At 39.1% G+C, this 20,498-nt stretch overlaps 1 protein-coding gene and 1 long non-coding RNA gene across 2 annotated transcripts in view; one reads left to right on the top strand and one right to left on the bottom strand.

The window, feature by feature from the left end:
• Apkc (atypical protein kinase C) overlaps nucleotides 1-20,498 on the top strand; it is a 193,361-nt gene that overhangs the window by 67,905 nt on the left and 104,958 nt on the right. The window lies entirely within an intron of this gene.
• On the bottom strand, nucleotides 8,317-11,354 carry LOC126055574 (uncharacterized). Its single transcript, XR_010277376.1, has 2 exons — nucleotides 10,283-11,354; nucleotides 8,317-9,441 (listed from the first exon to the last, which is right to left on the bottom strand). It is a non-coding gene; the product is annotated as an uncharacterized LOC126055574 (long non-coding RNA).

Raw genomic sequence — 20,498 nt, forward strand, 5'->3', positions numbered from 1 at the left:
GGAATTTGTAAAATATTTAAACGCAAACCTTGAATTTAAGAGCACATTGGGAATAAAATATGTATTCAGACACACTGCCTCTTTTTTTCGAGACTCGATTCTTCGTACAAAGAATTTGGCTTTTTTGAACCATCGTATAGCAGTTGTAATGTATTGTATTTCCAACAGATGTTTAGGTGAAAACAATCCGTGAAAAGGATTTCAAACATCGTCATAATTCTCCTGCTCTCATCCCCATTTTACTCGGAGTCGGCGGTCCTTTGGAATCGGCGGTCCTTCCATACTCTTCTATCTGCCGTCACCTCACAAGTAACATTTTTTCTAACAATATCGACTTTTACTGAAATGGATTTCAAACAATATTTAATATACCTACCTACGCAATATTAAACGGCTCTCAGGTGACCACTCGTAAAACAGTTGAACCGCGACGCTTAATATTTTTCTCAGCGTATTTTCCTCAAATCAAAAGGTAGACAGTGACAGACGTTTTGTTTTCACAAATTACGACAAAGATTGAGTGCCCTATCTCGAAACTGTCTTATTTTGTTTCAACTTTTCGGAAATCATTTATTAAAAGTTGTTTATCATCAAGAAAGTAAAGGTGCTTTATTTTTTATGAGTTTTTATTTATGTAGAGACAAACTGTTTATTGTCAATATAGCACCGAAGCTGTCCCACGTTGGGCGCCAATTTATCCGACGCAATTTTATATCTCTGTGTTTTTGGGAAGTAGGTTTATAATTCTAACAGACACCTCAGTGTTATACAAGTTATGTTTGATTATTTTCTCTGGCAACTTAGCTTCTTAAAAATAAATACACTTTTTCTATCTGCCCGAAAAAACTTGAAAGGAAAACAAGTCGCGCAGAAGTCATAAAGATTCAACTGAGCGTAACACGTTCCTTTACTTTTCGGTTACTTATGGTGCCAGCGGGGGTAGCTTCGCGTTATTTGTGCGGTCTTGCAGCCGTTTAACTGTGCAATTAATCGCTTATATTGCCTATAAGCCTTGCCAAGGATATGGCAAAGATACGCTGTCTTCGCGTGAACTTGCATTAGGAAACAGATTCTTTCGGTGATATAGAACAAATATGAGAAATGCAATTACTATTGTCATCGTCACTAGCCTTTTATCGTCCCACTGGACCTCCTCTCACACGGAGGAGGATTGAGCGTTAATCACCACGCTTGCTCAATGCGGGTTGGTGATGTCAGACTTTACAGTCCAGGATTTCTTGAACATACAATTGAGAACTTCGTAAACGAAAAAAAAAACTATTTGAAAAAATCGCTTCCCAAATAAAGAAAGAGGGCCTAATAGGTGACAATAAAGCCAATAGCAACGACATACCTTACAGAGCAAGCCGTAGCTTAGTAAACAAAGGGGGTTCCTCAAATCCTGTAGAAATACAACCGTCATACGAACCCGTCAGGTGAAGGCAACTAGTCCAACAGTTTTATGACACAATATACATCGTAAACTTGTCTAAAAGCTTCCGTCACTTTATTTCTACGGTCTGTATGGAGTTTTATATTGGGTATGCGTTTTAATCATGTAATATTGAGGTTTTATTTCTGGTATTGTATCGATGGTATATCATCAAATGACCCCTCCCGCTATGGGTGCAGCGTGAGTGTCAGACTCTTACTGACCAAACCCACCATGTTCCTTCTAAAGCCCTTTATGTGCCAGCGCCGGTAACTCTTTCGAACAATCCCGCAGCCTTAAAGTATGGTGTTTTCTGCTTGATATTGTAAGGTCTAGTAAAATGAAGGTGCTGTAACCCAGGGTATTCTTAAAGGCACTTCTACCAATCTGATAACTCATAGTCTACAATGACTATATTTTTTTAAAGTAAAATCCAATCAGTATTTCACCCATTGGCCATAAAGGCACAATAGCTGTGAATCACATATGATTCATGGGACGGAGAACCTATTAAACACGATTTCGTTCAATTTGGAGAAAACAATATGAATCATTTTTGGACTCTATTTTTGTGTACTCATACATCAGTCAAGCATATTTCGCAGACTCAGAAAAAATTACGGTTTCCCACTGAAAAATAAACCTTAAAATGATATAAATGGGAACGAAATTCCAATATAACCTAAAGAATGATAACAAAAGTTCTGAATTATTGCCGAAAAAACATGTTTAAAAGGTTGTATGTTGTAATAATAAAATATTCCCAATTTTATTATGTACGTGCATGTTTGTTATCGAACACCGATGCAACTTGTTAAAATTTCACGTACAAAAATATTTTTCGTTTTTCATACTGGCAATGCCCAAACATAAATTTTAAATTAAATTGCTTGGCTCCCTCGATGGAATACGTTTGTGAATGCAAATGTGATTGTAGTGGGATCATTCGATCCGAAAGCCCGAGTGTTATCGTTTTTTTGGATACCAAGTAATTTTGATATTAACTTTGTTTCATATTACATCATATCTCCTTATCTTTGGTTGAATATTAAATCTTTTTCGCTGAATTTATCTTTAGTTTTTGTTCTCTCGGTCAACTTTGAACAGCATTTTGGTAAGGCTTAGGCAGCTATGAAGCGTTATATGAAGTCAGTGGACCGTGTGATGTCGTTCGACACTTTGCAGACCCCTAAATGCCTTGGACGTCAATCTAGCTTATGGCTGAACGTTGCAAGGCACAAAAGGCTTTAGGGTGCACTAATAAATGCCAAAAGCACTCGCAATCCCGTGACCCAAAAGTGACAAAGGCTCTTTAAATTCAACTTCATTTCCAACCAAAAGAATAACAAAAAAAGCGTTTGCTTCCAAATATGAAATGCGGGCATTATTTTTGTATCCGTCAGTGACAAGAAATAAAATTGGAGAAATGCCGCATTTCTCCTTAGGGACTGAATACACATAAAGTTTGCGATCCGCACGGCATCGCGACATATTTACGGAAACGCTTCGTTATTCGAACGGGTTCAAGTGTGTAGTTTGAGCCGGGACACGGGTTTATTGACGTATTTTGAAATGTTAAGTAGCCTTGCATGTGATTCTATCGGCACGTGAATCGCATTGCAGGTTAAAGTTCAAAATACCTATAACGAACTAAGTATCAAGTACAAGTAGACTGCTACTTCGATATTCTCGTGATTAATTAATTAGCTTCGAAGCAAAATTCTTGTGAAAAATTATTTAATTAAGAAATATCTCGATGAAAAATTTAAAAGTGATGATATAGACGGAGTAAAAATAGCGCGAAGTTTTCCAGCGAAAATATACGCCTACAAAAAGTTTAATCTTCTAAAAGCAGCGTACTAAGTCAAGATACAGCATTTAATTACCGAGCGCGTAAGATATGTATCTTCAATATATCCCGGGGCGTAAAAGTCTGTTGGTACTTTGAATCGGAGCCGACGTCAAAGAGCTCATAATGAAATAAGTTCAGTTCGCGAGTAACGCGTAAATTCTCAACAGTTTTTGCGGTATGTTTTTTGCGTGAACTTGTACAAAGATGCCTTTACGGACTGCCTGATAGAGTTGCGGGTTCGTTATGATGAAGTTTATTAAAATCTGCTACTTTTTTTGCTGCTAGCATTACCTATATGTATGCGTTCGCAGTTTTTTTGTTCGTTAGCAGATTTTAAGCCAAGTAAGGATACGGTGTTGAGATAAAAACACAAAATAACGATAAGCCTGCATTAGCAATGCAGATGTGTATCTACGTTGCAAAATACAAAAATAAAAACGCGTTTTAGCAAACTTGGCTTTGCTTTTACCTAAAAAAGTATTCACGATACAATCTCAGTTGCCGCTAACTAAACGAGAAAGCAAGGGGATAGTTCCAGCTCATGTAATTTTCTTTCATCCCCAAATCCTATTCAGAATGTTTACTGCTCCGAATATGTTAAGCTTTATGGGTGACATGTCCGGGTTTAATGCTTATACATGTCGCATACACCTCACGTAATATAACGTCGACTTACGTCAACATTTCTATATAGCACCACAGACTATATGCAGCTTACCTCGCCAGCTCCATCCATGTGGGTAAATACAATGTAGCATAACAACTCCGCATTAACTGAACTAAGATAATGCATACATTTGCATACTAACTCACAAGCCAACAAATTAAATTCTAGCTCAAAATGCTAACTATATTCCCAAAAACACAAACCACTTCAACGGAGCACCCCCTACCATAAACGAAACGGCATTTAACTTTTGTTAAGCGATATTAAGATCAGAATTACATTACCGTTTTCAAGTTATAAATGTCAGCACAAACAATGTGACAATGTTTTATGTTCAAAGATAACAAGGAGCGAATTTACTGTGTGCTCTGTTTATGTTCGCCATTGATCTGGCTTCCACCTAATTTATTGTGAGTCGGCTAAAAGTGGCGCAGCGAAACCGCATCGACGCACCCCTCGTCTGAAGGGGCTTTCACTGTCAGGCTGTATCGCGGCGGTTTCCGACCCATGGAGCAATACACGTCGACACCCAGCGCGGTGCTGCTCTGACGTCACCACTGCACTTTAAATAGGTTAGCGTTTAATGAGGCGTGCTAAAGGCCAGCTCACAGGTTAAGAAATTATGGGGAGCTATTTTGCGTCACTGAAGCTTTTCATGCTCCAAAATGATTTGCTGTTTTCCGCACATGCTTAAAAATAATGTCGAACCTGATCTGAAATAGCTACAATAAATCATTTGCCTATAAATTTTAGCTACAAATGCACGTTCGCAAGTTTAGGCGTCCGTTGTTTATCGTTATATATCAGCGGAGTTTCCATCTCATTTAGTTGCCCCGAAACTGGCCCGAGTTGAATCAACCCGAATTAGTAGCGCCCACCGAGCCTCGTCACCGCGCCCGATCCTATCGGCGCAATGAGATATGAAATGAAACTCACTGACTACAATATAAACAGGATTACGCGATTACGTATCCGACGTTGACGGTGACGTGACTGTCAGTCGGGAGAGTCACTTGTCAAAATATTTTGGGACGTATCACGTTCGCGGTTGTGTGCGGTCACGAAGCTTTGTCTCGGTGGGCCCGGGGCGGCGACGTCAAAGGAGATTAGGTTCGTTTACACAATTGTCGCGTCCCCTCGACCGGGCGGCGACCAGCTCACCGCGCGACCTCGCCCGCCACACGCTCGGATTATGCGACCCGACAGTAAAGCCTTCGTGCAGACGTGGACACTCATAACGCGAACGTACAACTTCCGCAGGTTCTTCGTTTCTCCGTGTTTATGGCTATTGGTTAATTAATACAGTGTCTAAACAGTGAACTAATAAAATGGCGTGGGGTTACTGGTCGGCTTCGTCGGTGCTGCCGGACCGCGGGCGGAGTCCGCGCCGTGCGGGCACGTCCGCGGTGCACGTGCATCCCAACCCGCCGACCGCGAGAGAGGTCATGGAGACACACGACGAGAGTATCATCCACACGGCGTCCACGTCACGCGACAGCCGCGACCACTCCGCGTCTCCGCATTCGTCATCAAACGGCGGACACTCGCATCATCAGCACGAAGTGCGTCACGCCGTACCAGCCAGTGCACTATTTGGCGAAAGTTACGGCGAGCTATCTAGACGACCATCACTAGATTTAGGATCAGTGCGGAGTGCGTTAGCGTCATGTTCGGGTGGTGGAACATTGAGTGCGGGTTCGACTTTGACTCGAGGTGGTACGTTGGCGGACTACCTGCCTCCGACGCCGTGTCCGCACCACCACCGCGTGTACGTGGATCATCATAAACACTACGAGCAGCCGATACAGCCGGTACACGTGGGAGTGGCTCATCACTCGCACTCGCACGCGTCCAGCAGACATCATACCGACGATGAAGACGACCTTGAACCGGCCTACGCCACAGGTATGTAATGTCAATCCACGAATTACAAGGTGTAATAAGGTTAATCCTATTTTGTTGATTTAAAGGCTGTTACATAGATGTTTATTGGTCTATATTTCTATATAAGTATACATAGTAAGCCTCCTTCAATAAGATAGTTGAGTAACAAAGACTCGTTGCGCTATTTTAAAGGGGTAGGAGGTCACTTACAACTTGACATATGACGTATACTCACATAACTACGTGTGCAGCAACAAATCGACTCAACACGATCGTAAAACAGTATCTATTACTGAAGCCACGCCTGGCAACACTGACAGTTTTATAGCCTTCAATATTTTATTCGTGTACTAGAATGAGGATATAAAACACCGTAAACTGTTCACTATATTTTTTTCCTATCGCATCAATTAAATCTATGGCTCAGTTCATCTGTTCCAAGTTTAAATGCTTGCCGATATTGTGTTGCTAGCAATCAAAATACAGGAATATTATCTGCGAGGGAGTTAGTCATTTATTCCCCGCAGCGTCGGCATTGTATTACATTAATTATAAAAGTTTGCCGTCTTATTTCGTTAATGTATTTGTAGGTCTCGCGGTGACCTAGTTTTCTGTGAGCATTCATCGCGGCCGGTCAGTGTTGCCAACTTCGTAACATTACTTACACGTTTCAGTTGGGGTGCTATATCCAACTATGTTAGTGTAACGGATGTGGGGTAAAAAACTAATATTCAACATTCGAACTGTAATAACTTTTCACTTAGATGAATTTGCAAGACTTGCTCTTTTTTGATCTGTTAGCGACTTAACATTGTAATCCAAAATCTATCTTTAGCACTTTTCTAAAATATTGTAATGTCATCGTATGACCAGTATTATTAACCTAAGCTAAATCAAAGCATTGATTACTTAACTAAGCTGTCAAATCTCATGTAATTCAGCGTGATTGATGACCTAACTCGGCGACAGCTGAAAATGTAATTTGAAATAAGTTGCGGCCAGATTTTTTTTTCAGCCATCCAAAATAAGTTTAATTTACGATATCCAACGTTTTGATAGCCCCATCCATTTATTTTAGATTATTTATGTAGTTTTTTCTTCAACTACAAGAATCATTTTTTAAGCTAAAAAATCTTATTCTAAGGAGAGAATTTCGTACCGATATTACTTAAAATGGGTGTTGGGATTGTATTAGAAACTGTATTAGAAATTACCATAAAAAATTGCTGACTCCAAAAATGATTTTAAGTACCTATCATTAAAATCGCGTTTTCATCGATTTAAGTTCTTGAAACCCCGACCTCATCTAAAGGATTCTATGTACTGGATTTCGATTCAGTGCCGAAAAAAAAAAACAAGAATTTATAAGGATGACGAAACAGTGACAAGTTCTGTTTACTAGTGCTATTATTAGCTAATTTACTACCCAAAAAGCAACAGTCTTGTTATCAGCATCAGAAGTTTCTACCTACATACATCTTTGAAGTTTCATTTGGCACTTAATGTAGCGTATTTCGTCGCGATCTCGATACGAACGCTCTTACAGATGCTAATCAACCTTATGTGGGAGATTAACTGTGTATGTACTGAATCACTGTTTTGTTAAAGCACTTTGAATTTTTAGTTATTGTATTACGGATGTATAAGGATTTTATTTTTATTTTGGGTAAACTATACTTTTGTACCTGCTTACATTATAAAGAGGTTTTTTTTGTATATCCCAAGAGCTTCGTACATACTGCTGAATTTATTGACCTATTTGAAAATTCTTTCATGGGTGATATACATAGTTATATTTTAAATGGATATGCAATTAGTGTTTGTAATTTAAATAGTCAAAATACATAGTACAAATAAACTACTTCAGTGTAAATGATAGTCATTATTTTACGACCAATAATTCATGTTTAATGCGTACATGACCAGATCTATAAATTCTATACAATCGAACCGAAAACAATACATCTATAGAACATGCAATTCCGAATTACATCACATTATAACATTTGTGTCGTACAACAACTATTCCGGATCAATATCAAAACAATAGAACTGAAATAAATCATTATGTAACTATGTACTGTAAATACGCAAGTTATTGAACTGGTAATGTTCTAAACTCTAAACTATTCCTTTGTGAAGTAACTGCGGTATCGTCGCGAGAACAAGTGACGTTCGCCTAATTATTGAAGAGTATACTTGGGGTACAGTCGAACGGAAAATTGTTTGAACTGTTAGAAATTGGGTTGGAGTAACTGGTTTGTTTTCAGTGTGGTCATGTGTTTTGTATTTCATGCATCTTTTCGGGTAATTTTATTTTGATATTTCTGGTAATTTTTCAAGTGATATGAGATATTTTTGGAGGATTGCCTACCTCTAAAAATTATGCATGTCGGAAGGCGGCGGAACATCAGGATGGCACTATCGTCCGACATCAGTTAGGGTAATCAAGCAAAGAGATAACTCAAAGAAACTCAAAACTCAAATGAACTCAAAAGTCAAACGTTTATTCAAATTAGTCAGAACAAAAGACAGCCCCCAAAACGCCCGCCCTTCGCCACTTCCTATGTGTTTTGGCTTGGGGAGAAGAAGTGGCGGAACAAACTCCCCAGCAACACATGTCTGTCTGTTAGGTTAGAAGAACCTTTACACTTTAATTTCAAAAGACACTTTACACACTTTACAATATGGATCTACAACAGTACTACAACACTAGGTACACTACACGTAACGAAAGGCAGTATCGAGATGTGCGCAGCACGACGACTCGACCAAGACTGAGCTCCGCGGACGCCACGCCGACCACCACTACTCTGCCAAGCGCGCCAAAATGTTGTTTCACCGGAAACGCCACCAGAGGGCGCGCTTGCGTGACGTTTAGTGTCCGTACTATTGACAGTCTCCGACACAGCCATCCTGCGTAGTCCTCGTGGGTTAATCTGCAACAACACAAACACAGCACAGTATGCACAGTACAACCTCGGCCACTCCTGACCACTATGTAGCACACTGAACAAAAGTCACACAGATCCATCTGAACCACAGAACCACATAGGGTCATAATTACGCCACACAGGCTTATTAATATCGCTCACACTTGAATGCCACACAGGCTACCAACTGCCACACAGGCTACCAACTGCCACACAGGCTACCAACTGCCACACAGGCTACCAATTGCCACACAGGCTACCAACTGCCACACAGGCTACCAACTGCCACACAGGCTCCTAACTGCCACACAGGCTCCTAGCTGCCACACAGGCTCCTAGCTGCCACACAGGCTCCTAGCTGCCACACAGGCTCCTAGCTGCCACACAGGCTCCTAGCTGCCACACAGGCTCCTAGCTGCCACACAGGATAGTCATTGCCACACAGGCTAGTCATTGTCAAGTTTGTCTGATCAATCTAAACATTTTCAATGCAATAGAATGCTTTCACCTTGTGCGATGACATGCGATGTCCTGGCCTGCCGCAACTCATACGGCCTCCACGACAAATCCGGGGGAGGATGACGCTCCAAACAGCAACTGCAGCGCACCTCGCGCGCCGCTTGACTAGTGGACCTCGTCCTGTTCTCCAGGCTCGGTTCACCTTAGATGTTATCTGTTAAGTCAGAAATGGAAAGTGCTTAGGCATCAAATATTGACAACATATGGGTCAGCAACAAACCTTCTCGATGGTAAGACCTAAACACATGTTATGGGTTTTAAGAATAGCAATCACCATTTAAATGAAGAAACTAGTTACATTAAATTCTAAGCACGAAATCAAAGAAAGATCGAATTGCTAGTCAGACTGAACTTGTAAATTACAAAATTATTACAGCTACGGTTGTCATTCACATCAACGCCTTCTACTCGATAGGCTTCACAAAACCGTCGTGTCCCTTAGCCGAGCTCTCAGCCCATCCTGGCCTCCTAGGGACCACAACCACAACTATAGTGACATGACACCAACTGTACCACAGATGTATACGGGTCTCTTCCTGGTCACCCCGATGCCCATCTTAGGTACAGCTTAACACAATAAAAACAACAGTACCGCAGACTTTACATAGGTCTCTTCTTGGTCACCCCGATGCCATCACACAGGCCAACGGGTCTTTTCCAAGTCACCCCGGTCTCCATCATTGGTACAACTTAGCGCAACGAAATTACAGAGTAGGTGAACGTAACACTTTACCAAAAATCTATCGTCTGATGCACAATTCAATCAAATGACGCAAAAACTGAAATATTCTAACTTTAGGATATTGATGAGATAAGGTAACTAATAATTTTCAACTCTGGGATCAAACCTAGGTTCACGGTTTCTGATTCTGATTATCTACGATTCCACCAATTAATGAGCAATACCACTAAACAACGAGACTGAAACTGCCTCAAGTTTAAAAATGTCGTAAGACAAATAACCTCAACATAAAGCAAAAATGGATCGGTCTCACCGGGTTTCCACTCAACACCTCAACGCGCATGACGATGCGCACATCGCTATGGCGCGCAGTACAGCAAGGCTTTCGCGGACGTGAAGCCACGTAGATGCACGAGCACCAACACTCCGACCTCACGATGACACGTCAGGCTCCTGGCAGCTGAGATGCTCCGCAGTAATTTTGTCGCCATATTGCACAATAATCACCGTCATTGTTGAAACATGAAAATGAGAAGATAAATCGGTTAATTTTCTAGCGTACCTTCAATAACTAGTTTGACATGTCACAATGGAAATCGATACCATTACCATAACCGTGGTTACTATAACCTCCATATCAAAATTCTGATGTTCCCTTATTTTCTTCTCCCAGTAGGTATTCAGCCTGTGCCTATCGTGCACTCAGAAATCCAGAAAGTTTGTCTTCACGTGGCGAATTCTCCCGAAACTAATCCACCATCGGCCGCCACACATCACTCCGAACGAGCACATCACTTTTTCACTTTTTGAACACGTGGGCATGGCAACCCTTAACACATGTGGGCATTCGGATTACATCCCACTTCTGATGTCGGAAGGCGGCGGAACATCAGGATGGCACTATCGTCCGACATCAGTTAGGGTAATCAAGCAAAGAGATAACTCAAAGAAACTCAAAACTCAAACGAACTCAAAAGTCAAACGTTTATTCAAATTAGTCAGAACAAAAGACAGCCCCCAAAACGCCCGCCCTTCGCCACTTCCTATGTGTTTTGGCTTGGGGAGAAGAAGTGGCGGAACAAACTCCCCAGCAACACATGTCTGTCTGTTAGGTTAGAAGAACCTTTACACTTTAATTTCAAAAGACACTTTACACACTTTACAATATGGATCTACAACAGTACTACAACACTAGGTACACTACACGTAACGAAAGGCAGTATCGAGATGTGCGCAGCACGACGACTCGACCAAGACTGAGCTCCGCGGACGCCACGCCGACCACCACTACTCTGCCAAGCGCGCCAAAATGTTGTTTCACCGGAAACGCCACCAGAGGGCGCGCTTGCGTGACGTTTAGTGTCCGTACTATTGACAGTCTCCGACATGCATATAGGACCCACCTAAACTTTGATGCCTCTTAGTTACTCAGCTGAACCCTTCTCATCTTCTTTATCTACTACAAGGGTCGTTGCAAAAAATGACTTTGAGATTTGTCCCTGCCATACCAAACAAAACTTACTCATCTTGGTGCCAAAATCCCAAAACATAAATATCAACGTTATTTAAAAGCTTTTATCAACAACGTACATCATTGGCTGTAAATGTCACATAAAACTAAAAATAATGGTTCCCATACATCAAGCAAAAATATATTCACAATCGCATATAAACTGGAGGGCCTGATGCATTTGCGGACCAAGATATGAACAGAGGAGCGAGTGAATGAATAAAAACGTCGAGAATGCTTTACAGCGAATGTAATTAAACGTCCCATTCACCTGGCGATGAATGTAACTCAACAAACGACCCGAGTACGACCTACATTCACTCTGGATTCATTCATTCGTTCAACTACGCACAAATTATGAGATTTAAAGAGTGTGCGTACTTGAGCGGAATGCATGCATTATTTTTTTCGAGCCTGCAAAGAGCTGAAGATTTATTGTGCAGAACTTTTTTAGTCTAGGAATTTCCGCATGAAAATATTTTTATGTCTCTTCTATTTTTCCGTGACTCATTGTGTTACTGCAAAATGAGACTTCAGAATGCATATATTTTTTTAAATAATTTCGTGCTTTGAATGGTAAATACTATTCAAGTTATAGATAGTTCAACTCAGATTTGCGCGCGGCCCTATGTGTGCGTCGGCTTGTAAATATACAACTTTCATTCGTGTGACAGTGACGTCGTCCGAGCATGACGTGTTCTTATCGCTTTTTGTTATGGGTACAGTCGTTTACGAAAATACTAGTTATTCACGACTCAAAGCTTTTTATTATTAAATATAGTTTTTCATTATTTTCTCATACGTCTTTTCAAATTGACATTGACAGTATCTAAGAAATAAATAAGGTGAAATATCTAAGATGAATTAAATACTCCTTACATATTTTCAGGCTGGGGGTACGCGGACCATAAATAAAAGTGTGGACTAAGAATGTAAAAAGAGGTATAATCTAGCTAGTATAATAATGTAAACAAAATGTGTGGGGAATTAAAATAAATTAAATTGCTTCGCATAATGTCGACCAAAATAAGACGGAAATAATGAAACTCATAAATGAACGTTTAAGTCAAATTGATGAAGGAATGTGGGGTAATACTTGTCGACATGTACAAAAGAAAAAAGAAGAATACTATAGACATTTTGACATGGAGTCAGAATTTATAATTCATCTTGGAGAGTAGCGAATCCGAAAATTCATCATTTGATTTTTCAAGTAGCGATTCATAATCATTATAAATAAATAAACACCACACACTCCCATATAACCCCTAAATAACTGTATTGTACCCGACTGTACCTCTTGTCACGCACACAAAGTCACTGTATATGTACAAGGGTTACCCACACATAAGGCCGCGCGCACGACTGAGTTGAACTTACTATAACAATGATTATTTTTCCGACCCAAATATCGACCAATAGAATTGCACCATTCGACGTCACGTGGTACAACCTACATGGTATTATACTGAAAATTTTTTGAATATTTTCTCTGGTCGTTGCTACGTCAAACTGACAGGTTGTGGCCGACATTTGGGACGGAAAAATAATCTCCCGAATACCACACGAGCTTCATAATTATCTGGCATTTCCCTCAAGGTTCCCTGCAAACAAATAAAGTCGTCAAGTTTTTCAGGAAAAATCACTCGCGCTTCGCGCTCGTTATTTTTTAACCTGAAAAACTTGACTCCTTCATTTGTTTGCAACGAACCTATCGGAAAATACCCGATAATTTTGAAGCTCTTGTGGTATTATAAGTGAAAATTCGAGACTAAGAATGGGTCAAAATCTTTGCTTATTAATCAAGGCTTTTGGTTAAGTCGGACGTATGCGCCTCATCAATTGACAAGGCTCATGCGCCACCCTACCCGACCCGCTTGCTAACCTTCCCCACACATCGCACCAAGAAACCGGTCAAGGTCGAGAGGCTTTTTATTGTTCAGGTTCAGAATCAGTTACACAATCACCTCGTTCACGCTTGCCTGCCTGCAAATATACACCCTGTATACGAGACACTCGAGCACACCTTGTTTACCATTTCACTAAAGTGCCTTCAACACCCGCTCAACCTTGAACTGAAAACTCAAAAGCTTTTGTAATGAGAGGGTCATTAGAATAAAAATAGTTATTTTCATAAGAGACCCTTTTTAACTCACTAAAATGTTAGTACAGAATAATAATAATACTTATAGCGTGTTCGCGGCCATTCCCCATGGGCGATCTTTGTGTTTTTAATTAACATAAACATTTATCGTTCAATGTTGTGCTGTAATGAACTATGGTTAATAGTTTCCCATAGGCTTTGTGTATCGTGATCGTGACATGTTTACAAGGACATTTTTATTGTTTATTTATGATGGTAAACGTTTTTCTCACGACTGTACCTGACGATATTTTATGGCATTATTTGTGGCTATAACTCATGCGATATGTCAAGGGACATTTCGCTGTTCCGTTAGAAAAAGGCATTTGAAAGACTATAGTATCATTATCATTTTACTTGCTAATTTGTGACTATTGAGGTCGATTGAAGCCAATGAGTATAATGTATAGGCAATTTAGCGAATGTCAATTGACACAATTAAACCACCAATAAGCTCCCAGCTCTCGACAGATTCTCACAACAATTTCATATTAAGATGATTATTGAAACGATGTCGATGTCGGAAAAAACGTACCTTATTCCCAACAAATTGTCGAGTTTCCAAGTAATTATTATTATTTCCGACCGTAAAATGTCCAACTGATTGACCCAAACGTAACTTTCTCAAGCAATTTGTAACCTTCTGGCTTTTAGTTAGAGTCGAAATTTAATTGTGAACTCCCATGTAAAAGGCTAACTTTGCGAAATCGAATTTGGAGCTTATGGGTTGGTTTGTGAACTGCATTTTCCGTTGGCTTGTAAGTTTAAAGTTGTTTAGTATTTAGACCGAATTGAAGTGTATCGAGGGGCTTGTACTTTGTGGCTTCAGGAAGAAAATTTTCCCTTCAACAGTATTTCTGCTTGTAACTTAGTTGAGCTTAGTTCTTGACCCTGTTACTTAGTTTATTATGGTTGAAATGTTTACTTGGGAGTGCTTTATTTTTTATTTTTTAAATATGATACTTCATTCAAATTATGTCATCGTTTGATAAAGATCACGCAGAAATTTCTTAGTCTGGGAAGACTAGAACCTCAGACTTAACATATAAATAACTAAACACCAATAAACTTTCACGCCAACAAAGCTATTTAGAAAATAAATAAAACAACAAACTTACAAAAGCAATTAGACTTTAAGATACCTCAGAATATTGGGTAGGTAATACGAAAGTCCTTAATTTAATCCCCGAACCTACCTATTACTTTAAACGAGTTACGAAGCCGGTAACTGGGAGGTATAATCTTGAAAACTTTATTCCGTATTCCGAGGGTAGTGTAGAATTCGGTAGGTATGACCTTGAGTACTCCGTGACCTTTGGAAGTCGTTGTACTCGCATGGGGTTTAGCTGGTTTTATGGACAGCCATTGACATTTATTGGAGTGTGGGGAACAGTGTGTGTGTGTGTGACTGTGTGTGTTTATATGGTTATGTAATTATAATGTAATGTATTATTGAGTAATTTGAGAATAATGTGGTCGTTACTTGAATGAAAGTGACAGTGAGTTTCCTTTGGGTGTGTGGTTAGTAGTTTCGTTTGACTGTCTGTCAATAGCTTACCGATTCTTGTTAAGGTCAAAAATGCTTCTTTAGTCTTACATTTTAATGTATAAATCGCAAATCAACTGGAATTGAGCGTAAAAAATATTCAATATGATAATGTTTTCTCATTTTTATCGATTAGGGCTTATTAGGTGATTAAACCTGCAGCTTAATCGATAAGCATTTAATGTGTTTTTCCTATTAATATTTGCACTCAGCAGTTTTCCTCCCTACATACCTACATCTCGTATGTTATTTAAGATGAGTTTTATATCTATAATAACATTGAGGGTTATAGTTTTCCACCGGCTATAATACAATTTTATATCTTTTCCGATAATACGTTAAGCCTAGCGATCGAATCATTACCGTAGCGAGGTGTACGTACGTACGTACCTTTAATGTCGAACGTAGCTATAAAGCGTTACGTAATAACCTTATATGGAGTTCAAGTGTATTTGAAACTGGTTTATTTTCGCAGTTTTATTCGGTTCCTGAGAGAACTATGTACTTCCAGTATCCAGTAGTCCCAGTGGTAAGGATTAGATATCTAGCGTATCACGCTGATAAAATTATCGCATTTTTGAAGTGTTAAAAGATTTTTTGAAATTGGTTCAGAAGATTTATAAATTACCCCTTACAAGGTCACAAACATTACCTAGAAACAACCATTGCAGTATAGACATCAATGTTGACGTCCTTCCAAAGTCACACTCTCAGGTCGCTTCTTTATTCAAGTTTGAGCACAGAAATACTTGGCACAGAATACCAAATACGTCTTCGCGACATGAAACAGGAATTAAGGAAATATGAAATACAACGTGTCGAGATTAATTTCATATTCCATTACTTTTTTGGCAACCGTCTCATAAGGACAGTCGAGAAAGACATTCTTGTCAAAAAAGTCATGATAAATTAAATTCAGAAACAAAAGAGTTTCAACTGTACATCATAATTGCGGATTAACCCTCACCTTTATACAAGTTTAACCCAGTTTGTCCCCTTTAACTCCTGAGTGGGTAGGGTTGTGATTTTTCACAATTAACGGATTATAATTAGAGGGGTGGCCACGTCGTGTCTTTACGAGCCAATCTCTCCGCCCCATTCCCCGAGATGTACGTGCACTGAATTCACGTCAAACCTACCTACCGCTCACTCCTACCTTTAACGTTTTTCTCTTCTAAGTAACCGCGGGTTAAGGTGAAATATTTTTACTTTTGCGGGTAGTAGAGTGCGAAGGCAAGAATGCGGATCCTGAAACGTTTCGGGATATTCAACAGGCCCCCGGTTGATGTTTATATTTGCGTTTTTCCTTCTTTACCTTTGTCGTAACTTGCTCTTTTATGGAAAGTTGCTCAATTACGTATAATAAATACTTGTAAATAAAATATACGAAGCCGTACGCATATCAAGTTAAACGTTTCAGCCTGGCAACGACACTTTGATATCTCACAGGTTTCCTTGTTTGCCGAATTCTTCAAATAATAGCATACTTCTGCAAATTGCGAGTAAACAGTGTCTATTTGCCTTTGATCGCCGTCCGAAATACGTTTTCGCATTAACATCGGAATTCCACCCTTACCGATAATCTTCTTTTAGCAAATAACTTGGTTTAAAGAATTTCCAATGATAATATTTTCTCTGGAGATGGAAGTCCGCCATTCCAGTCGGAGGGCTATAAGAGTGCCACCTTACAATTTGCATATTCAAACCCTCTCGATGCGACGGCTCCGTGTTGGCGAATTTTTATGTCGACATCGTTCAAGTGATGTCGAGGGAATAAGATTTACATGAGGTTTTTTTCGGTGTGACTTGAGAAATGAAACGTCATTACGTTCACGTCAAATGGAAAAGGAAATGTGTATTAAAGATTGATGTGTTAGCTGTCTGCGTGATAATTCGGATTGATGAACATTCCTTGTGTTCATATTTGTTGTTTTGTGTTCTTGAAGACTTCTGTGTGGGGTGTTTGTTGAGTAATACTTATTGTTCTTTTGGTTGAGACATATTAGTAGGTAATGATTTGAAAGTGTTAATTTCCCAAATGTTCCGAAGCTAGACCAAATTACATCACTTAACACCTTTGCTTACATTGCCATATACTTCCTACAAATGCAGTTATTTTTCTAACCACCACTCGATTACATAAACTTTGACTATTCTCAGTATATGCAAACTATAACACTTGTAGCAACAAACTTCTCCGATGTTGTCACACAAATAGCTCCGTGTTTGCTCTCGATAGCACAGAAACTAAGTGATGGATGACAAACTGATGGCTTATCAATACGGAATTATTGGACGAATTTACTATACGGATGTAGACAAACTTTGGTGATAGCTGGAGCTATTATTCCTGAAGATAATTTTGGTCATGATTCTGCTATATAAATATGTTTAAGTAAGAAAGATGGTGTCTATAGAGAGGTATAGATGTGACACTCCAAAAGAAAGTGTGAAACCAATTAAAGATGTTTTAAAAAGCCATTTAAAATTCCATTTCATCATCTGCCTAGTCTTTTCCCGACCATATTGGGGTCGGCTTCTAGTAGAGCCAGATGAAGCTGAGTAACAGTGTTTCTAAAATCTCACCATTTCACATGTCACATTATAATTGTCCAATCGTGTAGATGAATTAAGAAGATATACTGCACTGGTCATCTTCCTCTATCATTCAAAACCAAAACAACGTTCGACTATCATGCAACTTGAGACCCTATAGTACCCTACACATCTATATATGCCTATCTACCAGTCCACGGAGGCTAAGTGGTGAGCAACGCAGGCCGGCTCCGATATCTGTAGTGTTGGGACACAACAAATTACTCGCCTATTAGCCGCGCCCTGCGAACGTTATGTGAACAACGGTGGCCCATGTTTGATTTGAATTGAATTTATGGTAGCTTAAGTAAGCCTTATTGTGAAGATGGTGAAATGTAATTTGAAATTGATCATGTCTAAAAATTAGTAGTATTTTAAAAATATTCTTTTTTGTGTAAGTTTACTAGATCTTTTGATTTTGCCTTTCTTTCGTGCTTATGTTATATGTTATTGTATTAGTCTAGTATATGTTATCACGCGTATATGAGCTCGGTTTGGTGTACACGCAGCACATGGTAGCATCAGTGAAAACGCTTTTAGAAATGAAAATTGATATTCGATATTTATACGTGCGCTTTGTCACAATAGATTTGTTCTTTTCCTGAGTTCCAACATTTTAACCGACTATATATGCATCAACAACGAACTGCTCCAGCTCTTATCACTAAAAACGCATTCAAAAGCCCTCACAAATCATCACTTCTCTTTTGAAGCGTCATCATTTTCGCTGCCTTTCATAACTCGGTCCCCAGTTATTAATGATTGACGGATATGACGTCAGGTGTTGAACAAGGGTTCCGTAATCTACGGTGTTATCGCTGTGTATGGGACAGTGTGGGATTACACAGGTAATTCCCTTACCTTCCCTTACAAGCTAATATTTGATGGATGGCAAGGATAATGAGTTGGGACGTGATTTGTTGGTCGGTTATTAATTTATTGGGTTAGTGGGGTATGATTAGCTGAAATGTATTTTGATTAAGAAGTGGAACTTTGTTTCTATAATTTTGCACTGTGACTATTTCACAGAAATTTTCGAAAAGTACACAATATGTCGTTTAATGCCAGGTCTTTCATCCACCCCTTCATATTTTAATAATTCAGACAATAGTGTAGAACAAATTACCTTTAAAAATCAACAATTACCAAACTAACATACCTACGCTTTATGGAGACATTACCAGAAGTATGTATATGACGGGATAAACTTGATTTTAAAAAGTATATAGAAAGGCAACCTGTAATAAGATAGTAAGAAGCTCGTACATATTCTTCAAATAATCAAAAACACAACAACAATTTGACCTACCTAAGTAATTTACTCAACAAATGTTAGTTCCACAGCACGCGAAGTAATGCAATAGAAACCCCATTTTCGAAATGAAAGTTTTCCCACAGATTTAATAATGGCCGCTTCCAGTTGCGAGTACTATATAATGCACTTCATGAAACGAAATAAACTTGGCGTAAATTACGAAACTGTCTTATAATAAAGTCTTTAATTTACCGTCAGAAAACTAAGTTAAAAGTTAATTGACTTAAAACAAACTTGCTGATGATAAGTTCAAATAAAATTTTGTTCGCTATAAAGTTAGTCACGTTATGCTTGGCATCGAACGTGAACTAAAATATTTTGTTGCTTTTACGTTGAAATTTTAAAACCGATATGCTATTGGTTTATGCAGTTTTAAATAAACTAGTCTTTGAGTTCGAATAGAAAATGTATTCATGTAGTTACATTATACCGCATGTATGTGTAAATGTATATTCCGTCCGGATTGTATTCATTTTAGAAATTGAGTTTTTCGATGAAAGATTGTTCTCGCAAGCGCATATACAAACCTTTTATATAAAACACTAGCTTCTGCCAGCGGTTTCACCCGCATCCCGTGAAGATTTCTCCACGAGCCTTCCTCAATAAATGAGTTATCTAACATAAAAGGAATTGTTCGAATCCGATCAGTGGTTTTTTGTATTAGTGCTTTCAAGCAAACATACAAACACTATACTATAATATAGTAATATTATATAAGCAGAAGATTGATTGATTCTACAAGAATAAAAAGAAATCCTCAAACAATAGCCGTAAGCAAATTCTATCTAACGTTCCTAATCCTCCCTCTTAGAGCATTAGCTAGACTAGAGCAACTCCCCGGAATCGCCCGTTCATCTCCATTGTCCCATCTCAGCTGCGCTTAAAAATAAGCGCCAATGTTTACAGGAAATTGGACACGAACTAGCTTTTCAGCTTGGACGATGTCATAATGCTATCGTTGTCTTGAGTGCTTTTGTACGAAGCTGGACCTTTATCTAAGTATGTTTTCTTTGGATTTTCATTAGATAAGGCACTTTGTTTTTGGTTAGATAGAATATTTTTTCTGGTTTCTGCTTTTGGGTAAAAGTCACTTATTTGTAGTGAATCCTTATTTGGCATTTGAATTAAGTATTCTTTGTTCAACCCCTTTTATCTCCATATTGAGTTGGGACTGCATAATAGAATTTGCTTCGAACCTACTTCTAGCATATGCAAACTTAAGCCGAGATCAATGGTGGCCCAGATTCCCCTCATGTGAATAACAACATGGGGAAGCCGAAGTAAATAGATATACGCCAATATCTATCTATTATTTTAGGCAAATACTACAAAGGGTTCTCCATTTGTTTACCGGTTCCCTTGAGGAATAAAGACTTGTATGTTTAAGGAAAAATGTATCACAAATATGGCCACTACCTCC

This window comes from Helicoverpa armigera, chromosome 18, assembly GCF_030705265.1.
Source record: "Helicoverpa armigera isolate CAAS_96S chromosome 18, ASM3070526v1, whole genome shotgun sequence".
In the NCBI taxonomy this organism is placed as follows: Eukaryota; Metazoa; Arthropoda; class Insecta; order Lepidoptera; family Noctuidae; genus Helicoverpa; species Helicoverpa armigera.